Source organism: Nannospalax galili, unplaced genomic scaffold (genome assembly GCF_000622305.1).
Source record: "Nannospalax galili isolate Female #2095 unplaced genomic scaffold, S.galili_v1.0 scaffold95, whole genome shotgun sequence".
NCBI lineage: Eukaryota > Metazoa > Chordata > Mammalia > Rodentia > Spalacidae > Nannospalax > Nannospalax galili.
The window spans coordinates 9808110-9813928 of NW_008342393.1; the positions used below are offsets into that span (position 1 = coordinate 9808110).

Below are 5819 nucleotides of genomic sequence, written 5' to 3' on the forward strand. Positions count from 1 at the left end.
CCTACTCTGAATTATTCTTTATGGCATTTGCAACTAACTAAAATTTTATTATTGTTTGTGTGCATGTGTGCATGTTCACATTTGTGGCTGCACATGCGGGTATGAGTGCATGAGTGTGCACATGCTTGTGGAAGCTAGGATAACCTTAGATGTCATTGCTCAGATGCCATCCACCTTCTTATTTTTAAGACAGGGTCTCTTGAAATACAGGGTAGGCTGGCTGACTAGTGAACCCTAAGGGTCTTCCTGTCTCTGCTTCCCCAGCGTTGGGATTACAAGGGCACCCCACCCCATGCAGCATTTTTACATAGGTACCAGGGGTTGAACTCAGATCTTTGGGCTTTCAAGGTTGTCTCTGCTTCCCCAGCGTTGGGATTACAAGGGCACCCCACCCCATGCAACATTTTTACATAGGTACCAGGGGTTGAACTCAGATCTTTGGGCTTTCAAGGTAAGCGCTTTATGGGTTGAGCTATCTCCCTGGTGCTAAAATATTATTATTTACTCGCTTTCCTGGTTCATTATGAAATTGTTCTCATTGATTAAAGCACCATAAAATCTGAGACTTTATCTTGTTGGCTGCTGTATCCCAGCAGCCAGAACAGTGCCAGTCAAAAAGGAGAAATTTAAGGCTGTAGTGATGGCTCAGTGGTTAAGAACATTTGCTGTTCTTCCAGAGGACCTGGGTTTGATTCCCACACCCACGTGGTGGCTAACAACAGCTAACAACTGTCTGTAACTCCATTTCTAGGAGATCCAAAGTCCTCTTCTGGCCTCTGCAGGGCATTGAGTTCAGGCAGTGCACTTACATACAGGCAGACATAACCCTTGTTCACATAAAATAAAAATAATAAATAATTTTTTTAACAATACAAACACTATTTAACAGTAACAGGTCATCTCATGGGTCAAATGGTAGATATCCAGGACCCAGCAGCCAGGTTTGGTGCAGACTCCAAGCCTCTCCTTCTGACTCCAGTAGGGTGAGCGCATCACCCTCGCACACAGGGCCTTTCACATTGTGGATGATGGAGCTCCTGGTGTTGTCCATAAATTCTACTCGTATCTGCATGCACTGTGCCCGTGAACCGGTCCTGCCCAGCACTTTGGTCACCTTCGCCAGCTTAATGGGCTGCATATGACTCATGTCCATGTTGGCGGCAATCTGGTAGAGAGCTAAAATATTTTTTTTAAGGTGAAACTCAAGTAACACTTTTTATTCACAATGCATAAACAGATTTTTGAATGGATAGATGTTTTTTGATGGCTGATTTTCCTGGACTTTGTCGGTTCTCTGAGACTAAGCAAAGAATTTCTAGGCCAAAAAAGTTAATTGGCAGATTCGTAGCCAAGTCTGGTGCCAAGGTCAGATAACTGGGTAGCCAAACAGTTGGGAACCATAGGCACTGTGACTACACAACCATAAAAAATATTTAGGAATCAATAGAAATTCACAAATCAAATGCTGGACACTTCTGTGGAGATGAATTTAGCTCATTGCCACACATTACAATTCATTATACACCTTGCTGGTGTCAGGAAAAAATAACCTTAGAGCTCTTGGGCTTACTTACCACAGAGGAGAAAACACTGAGGTGAGATATTATCTACTAACTTAAATAAGTCTTGTCAAATTCATCTCCTGTTTTCTTTGGTCAGGGTTATTCAACTGATGTATCTGAGGACTGTTCTGTAGCAAAGGATTTTCCTTACAAACAAGAAAAAAAAGGTAGCTGAGCTGACCTAGGACTAAAAAGCTGTCCTGGAGGATGCAGCAGCGGTCTTTGGTGATGGACTTCAATGGATCACATGAATGCCAGGCAAACACACTGATCAGATCAGGACCACAGAGGTAAGAGTGAGAATTAGCACATGTGGAAGAATCGTGCCCCACAGATATCCTTGATGAACGTTAACAAGAGGCTGAATATAGCAAGCCTGAATTTAATAGAGATAAATATATTTGTGTTCAATACATCTGACCCAGCTAAGTTCCTCTAAATTGCCCAAACCATTCCCAAGCTACATAACTAAGGATACCCGATGCCCTCCCAGCCCAAGTCTCTGCGTTAATAGCCACGGCCACCAGGTAACTCGTACTTTGCACAATCTACAGTCTCAGTTCCTGTCCCCAGATGTGGACTCCCCTCTGCCACTATGACCCTCATGCCCCTGTTTTTAAGTGGTGTTGGTTTACACACATCTTCTCTGAGCCCAGCTGCTGGGAGCCATAACCACACCTTCTCTGACTATAGACAAGGACATAAGGTTTGAAACACTGGTCAGTCTGATCACACACACACACACACACACACACACACACACACACACACTTCCTAGTCAGCATGAGGTGGGCAATTTCCTCCGTCATGCCCTCCCTGTCCTGACATTCTGCCTTACCCAAAGGTTACAAAGCCATATAATAGTTTGGTAGTTTTGACTGAAATCTCTGAAACCATGAAGCCACAAACATATAATTTTTCTTTCCTTTTTTTTTTTTTTTTTTTTTTTTTCCTGTTATGACTGACTGGTACCCAGGCTGGCTAGAAACTCACGGAGATCATCCTGCCTCCAGAGTATTGGGATTATAGGCATGAGCCGCCACCACCACAGTCAGTTATTTTTCTTTTTTGAATTGTTTATTTCAGGAACTTTGTCACAGTGATGAAAAACTAATGCAATATTTATTGCTACCTTTTTGTGCTTTATAATATGTTAGGATTTTTTAACCATAAAAATAGGTTATTATTCTTTTTCAAGGCCATTCAAGAATGCTATGGAACTTCGTAAAGATACAGAAAAAGGATTTCATCTTTAAACTTTAAGAAAACAGCTTTTGCAAAACCATAATAATTTGGATTTTTTTAAAAAAAGGTAAATAAATGATAAGAATTGTTTCAAAAGAATGAAGACTTGCTGGTTCCTTATTATGACAGTCTGAGTGGGATTCCTCATTCACCTGGCCACACGTTCTGGCCATGCAATATTTGAACTGTGTGTTTTGTGAAGGGCAGATAGTTTGGAAGCTATGTGTTTTACTACCTCCAAGTTTTCTTTAATTGTGAATTAATTCTCTCAGTATAGACTGTATCAGAATCCAGGCCCTTCAGTCAAGGACAGCTCTAAATGTCTCCTTCCCATTCCTCACCATGAGCACCTTGGCACCCCTCTCCAGAGGGGAGGGTGTGCCGGGGTTCACAACACTCCATTTCTTCTCCACTCCTAAGGGATGTCAGGTGGCCAACTTGGAGAAGGACCAAAGTGATAACAAACACCATCTTCAGGCTGACTTGGAAAGATGATAATGCCTTATGGTCTCAGGCTGTTTTCCAAGCAAATCAAGAGAAAAGGGCAGGAGTCCAAGTGAATGTCATCCATACAGCACCTTCCCAGAGATACTGTGATTCTTCCCCCCTACACCCCCACCCTCGCGGCCCCCCATCATCACCTCAGCTTCTTCCCCTGGGAGTAAGTAGAAGAGGCAAGATGCTACATTATTTGGAAAACTTTTACTATCTCTGTCTGGTCCTGGTTTCCTCTCCTTAGCCAGTAAAAACAAATTTCCCCAGTCTACCCACAGAAGCTAGGCCCATCTGCTTTCAAAGAACAGGGACTCCTGAAGACTCCACCTCAGGTCCTAGAAAGAATGAATTTCAGTCCCAAATAACCATTCAGAGTATGCATTCCCAAGTCATGTCCAAGGACTCCTAGTGTCCCATTCTGAGCCTTGAGGACGTTCCTGTCCATGCTGCCTCCTGTACCGTCTGTTCTGTGTGCAGTGCCTTTGCCCAGTTCTTGCTGGATTATTTGGCTTCCAGTGTCAGCTCAGAGCCACCTGTGGTGGGAAGCACCAGTGGTTGCCTCTTCACAAGAGTCTGACAACGCACATGCTCTCTTAATTCTCATGGCCCTTTCTCATGTCATAACTATAAATGTCCACATCCACCTCTCACTCCCCCCACTGGACTTGGGCCTCTTTGTGTCACAGTGTTTTAGTTCCCTGTTTCCTCTGTCGCACTTGGCAAATGAATCCTTAGCTGAAAATCTGCATGAGTTCCTGGTGCCAGGAAGAAATACTTCTTTTTGTTTCTTCTGGGATTCTCTCTCTCTCTCTCTCTCTCTCTCTCTCTCTCTCTCTCTCTCACACAAAGAACACAGCTCCCCCCCTCCCCCCCCCCTCACTAACACACACACACACACACACACACACACACACACACACAGTAATTCCTGCCACCTTCCAGCTTTCTGGTTCCCTGATGCTCCTATCCCAGCTCCATCTTTCAAAAGGAGCGTGAGTGCTGGGTTCTTTCCTGGCACACACCCTCGTTCTGCCTGCTCACCTAACCCCACCTTGCCCTGCAGGGGGAAAATGCTAAGCAGAGCTCACACACAAGGGCTCCTCCCTGCTCTTCCTTTCTCTCCGCAGCCAACCCATTACAGGACCCAATCCCTTTTAGAAGCTGGAGCCACCCACCGCCAATTGCCCTCACTGCAGTGAGGTGTGGCAGGACAGCAAAAGTGAAGTGGCCATGTGTAAAAAAATTTACAAAAAAACCAAAAACAGTTCTGCTTGAGCTTAGCATTCTGTGTGTGTGAGGCTCTGGTTTCCCACCCAGATTTCTCCTCTACAGAGATAAAATCAGAGCCTCCCGAACCACTCTAGTTTTATAACTCATCATTTAGTGAAATCTTGTGTGAAAATGAAGAGCAATGAAATAAATGAAAACCTGCTGCTGTGAACGGACCTTAAGAGGATGTGATATATCCTCTCATCTCCTATTTCCTCACCTCCAGCTGCCTCAGTGAGAGCCCCTGGGAACCTCTGGAACAGAGGTTAAAGACCATTGAATGGAAAGTCTCTGTGCAGTTCTCTTGACCTGAGGAGACCACGGGTAGGAGATAGGGTAGATGATACCCCAACAAGGAGAGGGCCAAAGGAAGGAAAAGGTTCTGAGAAGACCCTGAAGTCCACATAAAGATAGAGTTGTCTTTCTGTACAAAGTGGATGGCCCACATGCAGCAGGTCTCAGGGCTTATGGGTTGTGGAGCTGCTTAAGGGCAGGGACTACATTGTTATAATCTCTACATTTTCTTAGCACCATGGCTGAATCAAAGCTCTTTTCTCTTTCATATTTGAAGGCTCTCTGTAGGTATGAGTTGTTCCCTGTGCCTCCTCTGCTAAAACTTTAAATTCCACCTTGCTTTGCACCTATTTTGTATCTATGTTGTCGTTGTACTATAAAACAGCGGAGGGCACAGGTGCTAACTCATTCTCTGTACCCTAGACAGCTGGTGCAGCCATAGTCCATAGCCAGCCCTCAGAGACTGCGACTGAATACATGATTGAGGATGTACAGATTCTGAACTCTGTAAGTATGAAGCATGTGTTTTTCCCATGACTTACCTTGTGCCACCCTACTATGCCCCATATGGCATCTGGCCTTTGTTGGAAGGATGTCAAGAGTTCCATCCCCAACTCAAGTCCAGTCAAGTGTCTGCTTTCATTGAACTTGATGTCCCTTCCTTCAGATATAAGGAATTCTTTGGATTTTCTTTTTCCCTCCATAGATTCAAACTATTGTTATTTCTGCCTCCTTCCTCTTTAAAATAATGTAACACAGCCAGGCGTGGTGGCACACGCCTGTAGTCCCAGCACTTGGGAGGCAGAGGCAGGCAGATCTCTGTGAGTTCAAGGCCAGCCTGGTCTACATAGTGAGTTCCAGGCCAGCTGGGGCTACAAGGAGAACCTGTTTCAAAAAGACCAAAAAAAAAAAAAGAGAGCTGAGCATTAGAATTAATCCCTCTTTCCTTCCTGT

The 5819-nt window shown here is 44.5% G+C and overlaps 1 pseudogene; it reads right to left on the reverse strand.

Annotated features, from left to right (window-relative positions):
- Positions 1–901: 901 nt before the first annotated feature.
- Positions 902–1153, reverse strand: LOC103738449 (annotated as a pseudogene).
- Between the last annotated feature and the right edge of the window lie 4666 nt (positions 1154–5819).